We start from the raw sequence: 12,078 nt of genomic DNA, 5'->3' as shown, positions 1-12,078 counted from the left end.
AAAATTGATTAAGTTAGTTTGAATGATTAGTTAAAATAAAGAGTGATTGGAGAACATAATAGCTAAAGCAATTAGATAAAATAAGTAGTGTATTATTTTTGTACTTTAGCTAGCGAAAAAAAAAAGAGCATGGTTGGAGTTGCTTTTTATAGCGATCCCGGTTTTTCCTTCCTTTGTATACTGTATTCTGGACTTGGTTCCGTGGACTTGTTTTTGTATCATTATCACTTCTAGCCTTTACTCTTTGTATTAGGGTCTTAGGTTGTGATGGGCAGGTTTGAAACAGGTTGGTTGCACTTTGAAACCAAAAGGTGATGCCCAGATTTTGGCCTTCACGCTCGAGCGGAAGTTTTAACGCTCGAGCGGGATCTTCGTTGTTGCTTATACGCTCGAGCGGGAGTTTTGACGCTCGAGCGTGTTTTTCCCTCTCCCAGTACTTTACTCTGCAGTCCCTCCACTCGAGCGGAGAGTTTGGCGCTCGAGCGGGTACCATCGCCTGCAAAACTTCTGGAAGTGTGCAATCGACGCTCGAGCGGCTCTTTTCACGATCGAGCGTGAGTCTGTGTCTGACGCTCGAGCGGGGATTTTCACGCTCGAGCGGGGAGTCGACTACATAAATCCGAGACCCGACTTTCTGGGTCATTTTCATCTCCCTTTTGATTCTAAAACCCTAGAACCGTCTTCTCCCTCTCCCTACACACCTTCTCTCTTAGGTTTGATCTACTTAGAGTGTATTTCTACCCTAAGTTCTTTGTTAAAAAGATAGAGTGAGTCGAGGGCTTCCATTTAATCTGAACGTTTGGTGGTTTGGAGCACATTGGAATTTGGGTCTTCATCTCCGTCTTCTCCATTCGGGTTATTTTCTTCGAGGTAGGGATTTCCTACTCCATCTTATAAGTTTTGTTCTAAGTTTTGGTATTTTGATATGTTGGGGGTACTTTGATAATTTTGGGAAAAACCCTAGTTGTATTAATAAATTAATTTGTATAATTAATTTAAGGAAATTGGGGAATTTGGTTTAATTCATGAAATTGAGGAATTCATTGATTAAATGGTGTAGTTGGATAACTTAAATCACTCACCTATTTAAATGTTGATATATTTATTTCCAGTCTAGAAATAACTGTTTTGGGCTATCGGTGGAGGATGGTCGTATTTGTTGTAGACATTGCATGTGGATTAGGGAAAATTGAAACTAATCAATTTGTTTAAGTCATAAATTTAGACTATTGAATTAATACAGAAAATACATGTATTGATTGAGCATTGCATATGCATATTGTTTGGGAGGAGATAGGGGATGTACTCCACGGTTTAGGGGAAGATAGGGGATGGACCTCTAAACCGGATTTTGTTTCGGAGGAGATAGGGGATGGACTCCATTAGCATCACTATTATGTGTGCTTATTATATTGAAGTGTTTTTACATGTCATTGATACAGCACTAAAATGTGTATCAAACGGGAAGTATGAAGTGTTTTGATATGAGCCTGAGTCTCATTTGTTTGATTGATATTGGAAGTAATGTGAATATAATATATATAGTTCACTGTTGTAAGTTTGGCCAGGTTCTGAGCCATATTGATAATAGTCAAAAGTGAAACGTGTCAAAGACATTAGTGTCATGAGACTGTATAATGATGTAATTGATTATCTTGGTTAACCATCTATTGGATGCTATTGCTTTATTCAATGCTTATATTTGGTTTAGTATTTTTCTACTGGGCTGTGGCTCACCCTTTATGGGAACATCATTTTCAGGTTCAGGTGATAAGCTACCTCCAAGGACTTAGCTTGGGAGGATTTGGCTTTGGATTTTGAAGACTAGTTAATTGTTTTTTTTTTTTATTGATAGTACATGTAAACATTCAAGCATAGGGCTTTACTTGTATTTGAGTTAGAACTCATATTTTTGTGTCCAAGTGTTGGCTTGGAAAGATGTTAGCCCGTAGGGCATTTAATTTGATGTTACATGTAATGCTTTTATTTAGTAATACTCTAATGAATGAATTAATGAATTGTTTTCTTTAAATATTGCATGTCAATGATATATTTAATGGGTTTATTTTGAGGGCGTTACAACTTGGTATCAGAGCGTACCGGGTTTGAATACTTTGGGTACGTGGGAAGTGATTAGTATCACAATGGGTTCGTCTCGTTTGATAGAGACTTAGTGTAATGTTATATGCTTACGTGATAACATGTTTATGTGACTATGTGGGTATGGAATGTAGTTCCTAGGATGTTGATTGGACCCTTGAGTTTCTAGTAGGCACTTGATCAATGCTGCTTCCAACCGGAACTATAGTAACGCTTCGGAACTATCATCATCCGGGAATGAAGTTCGTAGGTGCTTATGTGATTATGTGCTTATGTGGAATGAATTATTGTTGTCCAATGTATTAGGACGCGAGTATTTAGCTTCGGCACATTTATTAATGTGCTAACGTCTTTGTTTCCTTTATTAGGATGTCAGGACGAGGACGAGGACGCGGTAGGCGTGGTAGGCCGGGTAGGCAGGAGGTGCCTGTGCCAGAGGAGACAGTACAGGAGGGAGTTGGCCAGGCCAATGTGGCCGAGCCAGTAGGCCAGCAGGCTATGGGCGCTTTAGCCCGAGAAATAGCAGGGGCATTCAGGGAGTCAGTAGGCATTCTCAGAGTTGAGAATCAAGCTTGGGTTGTTGTTGCGGATGCAGGACCTTCCTTTCTGAAGAGGGAGTTTTTCCGGTCTAACCCGAATGAATTTGTGGGTGATCCTAAAGAGCCGCTTAAGGTAGATGAATGGCTCGAATAGACAATGAAGACGTTTGAGATGCTTGGCATCGAAGACGAGGGGTTGAAAGTGACCTTGGCATCTTTCCAGCTGAAGGGGGACGCGGGTCAGTGGTGGAAGTTCACTAAGGGTCGTATAGGGGGTACATGGGAGGCTTTTGTGAATGCTTTCCAGGAGAGGTTCTTATCTCCAGCAGTTAGGGAGAAGCTGAGAGACCAGTTCTGCCAGCTTAAGCAGTCGAGTTCTTCAGTGGCCGAGTTTGAGGCGACATTTACTAGCTTGTCCAGGTTTGCACCTGAGTTGGTGGCGTCTGAGGAACGCCGTTGTATCGAGTTTGAGAAGAAGTTGAGGCGTGGCCTCAAGCTGCGAGTTGGGGGAACTATGATCCAGATTATGGGCGTATGGTTGATGCTACAGCCCACATGGAAATCATGATGCAGGAGGAGGAGGAAGGACAGAAGGGCTCCAAGAGAAGTCAGGATGGTCAGAGTGATGGTAGGAGACAGAAGGGTTTTAATCCTCAGCAGTCTCAGTGTAGCTTTTCTAGATCGACTTTTCCTGTGCCGAGTGCTAGTTCGGGGAAAGGCAGTCAGGGAGACATTACCTGTTTCAAGTGTGGCCAGCTGGGCCACAAGTCTCCAGTTTGTCCTCAGAGGGGAGGAGTGCAGAGAGCAGTATCATCTTCAGCTCGATCTCAGAGCCAGAGTCAGGGTAGAGGCCAGCCACTCTCGTGTTATCAGTGTGGTCAGCCAGGGCATATGAAGAGGTATTGCCCACAGTTGGGTGGCACATCTAGTGCATCTGGTTTGAGGCAGATTCAGGGTCAGCAGCCAGCTCAGTCGGGTCAGTCCTCGAGGGCCAATCAGGGGGCTTCATCGTCCCAGTCGGTGCAGCAATCTTATGCTCCTAAGGGTGAGCAGGTTGATCAGAGGTCGTCTGGGCGCGTGTACGCTATTACCGCGCAGGATCTTGTGCCGGCACCATCAGTTGTGAGAGGTACCTTCTTGTTTTGCAACTCGGTTGCTAGTGTTTTGATTGATACGGGTGCATCTCATTCCTTTGTGTCTGCTGCATATGCATCTGTTTTGGAGTTGGAGTTAGCACAGTTAGCATCTCCTATTTGTGTAGTGTCACCTCTTGGGGGTGAGTTGATCTTGAAACAAGGTGTTAGGGGTTATGATATAGAGGTCGACTATCATAGGCTTCCGTTTCCTTTTGTGGTTATGCCCATGAAGGGCTTCGATGTTATTTTGGGTATGGTCTGGTTATCGTCATACCGGGCAGTTATTGATTGCTACCGCCAGAGGGTCACTTGTTGTACCGTAAGCGGGGAATGTTTTCATTTTCTGGGGGACCGAGTTGGTAGTGTTTTGCCACCAGGGTATGATTCGCGAGGGCGGAGTGAGCTTAGTGGTTTACTTGCTAGCTTTTTGAGTAGTGAGTGTGATGAGACCCAGATTGTGTTACCGCGGGTGGTTTGTGAGTACTCGGATGTCTTTCATGAGGACCTTGTTGGTTTGCCACCTCACAGAGAGATTGAGTTCTCTATTGACTTAGTGCCCGGCACGGCGCCGATTTCTATGTCACCTTATCGTTTTGCCCCAGCCGAGTTAGTTGAGTTGAAGATCCAACTCCAGGAGTTGCTAGATAAGGGCTTTATACGTCCTAGTGTTTCACCATGGGGAGCACCGACCCTCTTTGTTAAAAAGAAAGGTGGTGCTTTGAGACTTTGTATAGATTACCGGAAATTGAATCGGGCTACGGTTAAGAATAAGTACCCTATGCCTCGTATAGATGATCTGTTCGATCAGTTGAAGGGTTCCCGTTGTTTCTTAAAGATAGACTTGAGATCGGGTTATCATCAGTTAAGAGTCAGGGAGGAGGATATTCCGAAGACGGCATTCCGTACGCGGTATGGTCACTATGAGTTTTTGGTGATGCCATTTGGGCTCACCAATGCACCGGCAGTTTTTATGGATTTGATGAACCGGATATTCCGGGAATTTTTAGATCGTTTTGTAGTGGTCTTCGTGGACGACATCCTTATCTATTCACCTTCTGAGGAGAAGCACAAGGAACACTTGAGAGTGGTGCTTGAGTTACTTAGAGCCCATAAGCTTTATGCTAAGTTTGGGAAGTGTGAGTTCTGGCTAGAAGAGGTCAAGTTCTTAGGCCATGTAGTTTCTGGGGAAGGAGTGTCTGTTGATACATCCAAGACTGAGGCAGTGCAAGATTGGGCACAGCCTAAGAGTGTGTTTGAGATCCGCAGTTTTCTGGGGTTAGCTGGGTATTATCGCCGGTTTGTGAAGGATTTCTCCAGGTTAGCTTCACCTTTGACTAGTTTGACTCGGAAGGGAGTCAAGTTTGTATGGAGTGAGACTTGTGAAAAGTCGTTCCAGGAGTTGAAAGTTAGACTGACCACTACTCCAGTCTTGATTATTCCGGAGAGAGGGTTGGGTTATGCAGTCTATTGTGACGCCTCACGAGAGGGTCTGGGTTGTGTGTTGATGCAAGAAGGGAAAGTAGTTGCCTATGGCTCACGTCAGTTGAAAATTCACGAGAAGAATTACCCTACACATGATTTAGAGTCAGCAGCTGTGATATTTGCCTTGAAGATTTGGAGGCATTATCTTTATGGTGAGAGGTTCGAGGTATTCTCGGATCATAAGAGTCTGAAATATCTGTTCACACAGAAAGACTTGAACTTGAGGCAGAGGAGGTGGATGGAGTTTATTGAGGATTATGACTTCGAGTTGCATTATCATCCGGGAAAGGCCAATGTGGTGGCCGACGCCCTTAGCAGGAAACCTGTTGGTGACATAGCTAGTATAGTCATTCGGGAGTGGAAGATGTTGGGTGCACTTGGGGAGTTTGATTTGCTTTTGAGTGAATCCGTTGAGGCTGGGGCCTTGTTTTCTGTTGTTGCACAGCCTACACTTGTGACTCGAGTGTTAGAGGCTCAAGGGGGTGACCTTGAAGTAGAATCCCTCCGTGAGAAGATTTCCGGTGGGAAGGTTGAGAAGGGTTTGACGGTGTATCCCGACCTCAGTGTGAGATACCAAGACCGTTTGTTTGTGCCGGAGTCTTGTCGAGAGGAGGTACTCCGAGAGTTTCACCATTCACGTCTTGCGGTGCATCCGGGAGGCACTAAGATGTATCGGGATTTGGGTCGCCAGTTTTGGTGGCGGGGTGTGAAGAGAGATGTGGCTGTTTTTGTATCAAAGTGCCTTACTTGCCAGCAAGTGAAGGCCGAGCATCAGAGGCCAGCGGGTTTGTTGCAACCTTTGCCTATTGCCGAGTGGAAGTTGGAGCATGTCACTATGGACTTCGTTGTAGGTCTTCCGAGGACTCAGCGGGGTAGTGATGCTATTTGGGTAGTTGTAGACCGGTTGACTAAGTCGGCGCACTTCATTCCTATGCGCGTTAGAGATTCAGTAGATCATCTTGCCGAGTTGTATATTCGGGACATAGTGAGGTTGCACGGAATTCCGGTGACGATCGTCTCCGATAGGGACCCTCGTTTTACTGCCAGATTGTGGCAGAGCTTGCAGAGTGCCTTAGGCACTAAGTTGACCTTTAGCACAGCTTATCATCCTCAGACTGATGGGCAATCCGAGCGTACTATTCAGATCCTTGAGGATATGCTTCGGGGTTGTGTTCTTGACTTTAGCGGGTCGTGGGAGAGGCACTTGCCATTAGTGGAGTTTGCTTACAACAACAGTTTCCAGTCTAGTATCGGTATGGCACCATTTGAGGCCTTGTACGGCCGACCGTGTAGGTCTCCAGTTTGCTGGGCCGAGGTGGGCGACACACCTTTGCTGGGTCCGGAATTGGTAAGGGAAACGACGGAGAAAGTTGAACTTATCCGTAGGAGGCTTATTACAGCCCAGAGTCGTCAGAAATCTTATGCCGACCGTAGGAGGAGACCTTTGGCGTTTGAGGTGGGTGATCATGTCTTTCTAAAGATATCACCTAGGCAGGGATTGATGAGGTTCGGGAAGAGCGGGAAGTTGTCCCCTCGATTTATTGGCCCTTTTGAGATCCTTGAGAGGATTGGCGAGGCTGCTTATCGTTTAGCTTTGCCGCCGCAGTTATCCGGAGTACATAACGTGTTTCATGTGAGTATGCTCCGGAAGTATGAGCCGGATCCATCGCACGTATTGGATTGGATCGACTTAGAGGTAGATGAGGATGTCTCGTATGAGGAGAGACCGGTCCGGGACTTGGATAGACGGGATCAAGTTTTGCGAGGCAAGACCATCCCTTTGGTAAAAGTTTTGTGGAAACATCACGGGGTGGAGGAAGCCACATGAGAACGTGAGTTGGAGGTCCGAGAAAAATATCCTGATCTATTTGTAGATGCTTGAGCATATGTTGCTTATTTTGTTGTAATATTGCACCTTAAGTGTATTAAATATAACTTAAGTTGTGAAACATAGTTATGTTTTGGTTAATGGAAGTATTTCGAAACTTGCCTCATAATGGAGGGTTAGTGTAACACTGTATATGTTGAATGTGTTGTAGAATTGGAGTTATATCATGAGATTGAATATGATATGGAAATGAAAATTATATATATTGAAAACTGTTTAATTTGAAAGAAAAAAATACATGTTGATAATGCAAGTTGTTATGTATAATGTGAAATGCCTCTTGAAAAGAGATGAAATGACCAGTATTGGGTCAAGTTGTTTACTATTGAATTGTCATATAAAAAAAAAAAAAAACTTTTTTTCAAAAACTTATGCTTAATTTCGGGGACGAAATTCTTTAAGGGGGGGAGGTTATAGCGATCCCGGTTTTTCCTTCCTTTGTATACTGTATTCTGGACTTGGTTCCGTGGACTTGTTTTTGTATCATTATCACTTCTAGCCTTTACTCTTTGTATTAGGGTCTTAGGTTGTGATGGGCAGGTTTGAAACAGGTTGGTTGCACTTTGAAACCAAAAGGTGATGCCCAGATTTTGGCCTTCACGCTCGAGCGGAAGTTTTAACGCTTGAGCGGGATCTTCGTTGTTGCTTATACGCTCGAGCGGGAGTTTTGACGCTCGAGCGTGTTTTTCCATCTCCCAGTACTTTACTCTGCAGTCCCTCCGCTCGAGCGGAGAGTTTGGCGCTCGAGCGGGTGCCATCGCCTGCAAAACTTCTGGAAGTGTGCAATCGACGCTCGAGCGGCTCTTTTCACGATCGAGCGTGAGTCTGTGTCTGACGCTCGAGCGGGGATTTTCACGCTCGAGCGGGGAGTCGACTACATAAATCCGAGACCCGACTTTCTGGGTCATTTTCATCTCCCTTTTGATTCTAAAACCCTAGAACCGTCTTCTCCCTCTCCCTACACACCTTCTCTCTTAGGTTTGATCTACTTAGAGTGAAAATACTCGAGGGAACCTTAGCCTGAACTACGTAAGGCTTGATTCCCATCTTTGGGATACGTAGGCAACTTCACCTTGAAGTTCAGCCATAAACTTTTCCCCGATCAACTCTGTCCATGTTGATCATCTCAGTCATCTTTATCCATCAGCATTTGTCGTGATCTCCGGTACAGTGCTGTTCAAACTAGGGGCAACTTTCCGTTGCCGCGATGGTGCAAAGTTACTCAGACAAGGGGCAACTTTCCGTTGCTTTGCAGTGCCGCATTGTTCTTCAGACTAGGGGCAACTTTCCAGTTGCGGGGATCTGGGGTTGTGCATCTCAGTGACAGATTTTCGGCGTGTCCAGTTTTGATCCACATCGAAAATAGTTTTGAAAAGTTTTAATAAAAATTGACTGTGTTCAAATCAATCTTTTTACGACTAAGACCATTTTTGGACCAAAAGCGGAAAATTTTCAGTACCACAACTTTCAATTTCATTGATTTCAAAATAGAGTTCTCCTGCTCTTGCATTACAATCGAGGTTGCTTTTTTTGGTACATTCATAAAGAAAACTTAAAAATACTAAATAAGCAATAAATTTGGGGCATAGTTGAATCAAGTATCTCTGCGTCCCCTCCCAGAGCTGGACGAAGCATCTGATGCCAAGCTAGGCCCAACCTGTGCCTCCTCATTGAGCCAATCCAAGCACTCATCGGACAAAGTGCAACTGAAAGTGGAAGCAGGGGCCAGGAGCTCTCTAGTCCTCCATGCCGTGGCATATCGGGCAAGTTGTGCACCCCGGACCGGGAAAGCAGCTGGGTACTCAATCCCCTCCGGTGGGCAGGTCTGATCATGACCAAACTGACGCAGGAACCGGAACGGAAAATAGAATACGCAGTGGGTTAGACCAATTAATTGGATCCCAATCAGCCGAGACATACTATAGCTCATTGCCGGGAGGTTGAGCCAAGGGCAACGCCAAGCAATGCCGTCTGCGGACAAATTGCACATCCAATCGAACCACCACCTTTCGTCAAGAGCATTGACTAGGCACTGCCGAAAGAAGTAGCCTCGAGCTGAATAAGCCAGGCAAGAGTCCACGACCCGTAACTTGTCCATTAACCATACCTAGGGGAGGGATGGAAAATGAGAGAATAAAGAACAGAGAGATGTACGATGAGAGAAAAGTAAGACAAGGGTTTTGTGAGAAAAACCGAGCCTGAGGGTCGAGTGATGTGAGCTAATATATATGTAAGGTTGGGTGGGAAACATTACCTGCAGCAGCAGTGGACTCCCAGCAAACGTAGTCGCCTCCCGGCGATAGACAGAATCTAAGCCCATCAGTGTCTCGGCGAAAGTCATGGCGATACAGCTCTTCCCTTCTCTCAAACCTTGGGCGACTTCAATCAGGCGAATGCTAGCCCCGCCGAAGCCCGAAGAAAGCAGAAAGTGAGACAACATACATAAGCAGAGGGCGTGTTGCCGGAAACCCTGCCAATAATGGTTGCTGCGGTCACCGGCATCGGAAAAACGATGGATCAAGCTGAGGATGTCCAATTCCCCACTACAAATCAGAGATCGAGCGTCATGCGCCGTGAGCCCACACATCCGCCTTAAAGCCTGGGCGTGACCAAAACGGAGCTGGGGCAAGATCACTTCAGAGCATTCAGACTCCATCAAAACCTGAAAATCTTCGAAAGTGGGGCACATCTCTTGGCCGCCAAAGCTAAAAACATGCGTCACTGGATTCCAGAACCTTGCCGCGGCATGGAGAAAAGGGAGATGTAGCGGAGTACGGCTTAGCGTGAATAGTGCATTCAAGCCGAAACCCCGGAAATTCAGCTTTTCCGAGCCATCTAGAGAAGAGATCCAAGATGTGACATTTTCTGCGAGAAACGCCTCCATCTTTGTCTAAAACTAAGATGAAATGAATGTTCCCGTAGTTGAGGCTTTTATAGAAGGAAAAACACTATTCACGGGGACACGTGTCAAAAATCTGGTGGTTGCAGGACTGAATGGCCGGCCAGCTACCTTTTCTGGCTGGCCAGCCATTTACTTTTTACAAAACTGGCCGGCCAGCTGTCTCTCTCCACAAAAATGGCCGGCCGGCTCCCAAAGGTGGCTGGCAATGCTGCAGTGTATCTCCCTGACCCTGTTTTACCCTTTGAGGAAAGTTCCAAGCATTTCCATGCAACGGGAAAGTCAAAGGCCTTAATCTCTCTCCGTTTCGGATGCATTCCGATGCCCAGATTGTCAGAAGTACACTTTGTTGTTGTTGAGTTTTGCTTATCGTGTTGTTGTTTTTGCTTATCGAGTTGTTTGTCGAGCGGACGTGTTTCGTGTTTTTGAGTCATTGCTCTCTGTTTAAGCAATCTTTGTTAAAGTCTTGTTTATTTGCGTTGTTGCATTTTGCTTATCGAGTTGTAAACTTACTAAAGATTCTGTTATATCTTAGTAGGTTGAGTTGCTTAGTTTGTTGCGTCGGTTCACTACCTGACTTGGTGATTACACATTGCGCATTACCATTCAATTTCATTTTTGTGCAAAGTAAATTGATGCGATACGATGCTAAAAGTTCAAAATACAAACACCTTTCCAAAAGCTATTTCATTTCATCATGCTTTACAACAAACAAAGGTACAAGTTTTACAAAAAATAAAACTGCCTAACAATGTGCAAAGTGCTACAAACTACTAGCAAAAAGGAAAATAAAGCAGAAAATAGCAACATCAAAGTCCTCGGGAGCGGGAACGAGAAGCACGCCTCATTCTCTTCTGCGGGACAATCTCCGCACCATCATCATCATCTGAGTCGGAGCTGTCATCCTCAGGATCCCCCTCAGCCTCGCCTCTATTCCCCGAGCCAAAACCGGAGCCCCCCTCATCAGCAGATGTCTCTGACTGACGATCGGTAGCCTCCTCCTCCTCCTCAGGCTCCACCTCCACAACGTGAGCCCTGCGTCTGCGGACAGGCCCTCCTCGAGCTCCTCGAAAAGGCCTAGATGGCCCGGCTCCTCGGGAAGGCCGAGATGACCCCGCCCCCTGAAAAGGCCCAGATGGCCCAGCTCCCCAAGGAGGCCCAGGTGGCCTGGCCTGCGGCTGACCAGACCATGAAGGCATCTGAAAACAAAGAGTTCAATTCAAATACATCAGTCCAAATATGTACATCAGATGCAGATACAAGCAAAGGCTACATAAAGTGGGTGCATATAAATACAGTGTACAAGTGGGGTGTGTGTCAGATGTGCTCTACACAAATAGTCTATCGATGCAGTAGAAATCAGCATGTCATCAGAAGTATGATAAATGCCAGAAAACTGATGGGTACCTAAATGCCCGCGACAGACAACTGTGCCTCCCTGCGCAGGACCATGCCCTCGAGTGTGGCCACCAGTCCAACCACCTCCTCTATGTACCCTCGCGATGGCTGCAAAAATGAGCTCATAATCGTCAGTGAACAGAAGAGTGTCTAAACATCTGAATGATGAATGAAAAAAAAGTGGAGCATACCGGCGGTGAGTCCGGATCAATGGCATATCGATCACTGGGCATCGGAGGCTTTAGTGGGATCGGGGTCGGAGAGATGGCCCCATACTGCCACGCCATCAACTCAGTAGGCATATCTGGCCATCCGAGATGAGGATGAATCGACGGAGCCGGAGGAACCGGTCTACTCCCGCCTCTAGATGTACCAGCCCTACTAGAAGAAGGGACGTCTGTAGCTCGAGCCCGAGCCTGATCCGAGGACGACTTACCGGCAGGTCTCATCATCGGGATATGAGCTCCCGTCAATGGAGGCATCAAATATATGTGACGGTAAGTGGCGTAGTCCCCCTCCTCAATATATAGCAAAGCATCACTGCCCAGCATGGCGCCGACTACCTCTGAGTAAGAGAGCCTGTCAGCGGTCCGCATACCAGCTGGGGGTACTGCGGGAATATCCTGAGAAAGATAC

The 12,078-nt window shown here is 46.0% G+C and overlaps 1 long non-coding RNA gene across 1 annotated transcript; it reads right to left on the bottom strand.

The window, feature by feature from the left end:
- Positions 1–10,793: 10,793 nt before the first annotated feature.
- Positions 10,794–11,828, bottom strand: LOC145806557 (uncharacterized). Its single transcript, XR_014349881.1, has 3 exons — positions 11,634–11,828; positions 11,452–11,550; positions 10,794–11,243 (listed from the first exon to the last, which is right to left on the bottom strand). It is a non-coding gene; the product is annotated as an uncharacterized LOC145806557 (long non-coding RNA).
- Positions 11,829–12,078: the final 250 nt, after the last annotated feature.

This window comes from Camellia sinensis, chromosome 13 (assembly GCF_055761805.1).
Source record: "Camellia sinensis isolate YWXY chromosome 13, ASM5576180v1, whole genome shotgun sequence".
NCBI lineage: Eukaryota > Viridiplantae > Streptophyta > Magnoliopsida > Ericales > Theaceae > Camellia > Camellia sinensis.
Note: the sequence above shows the minus strand (reverse complement) of the source record. Positions and strands in the feature narration are given on the sequence as shown.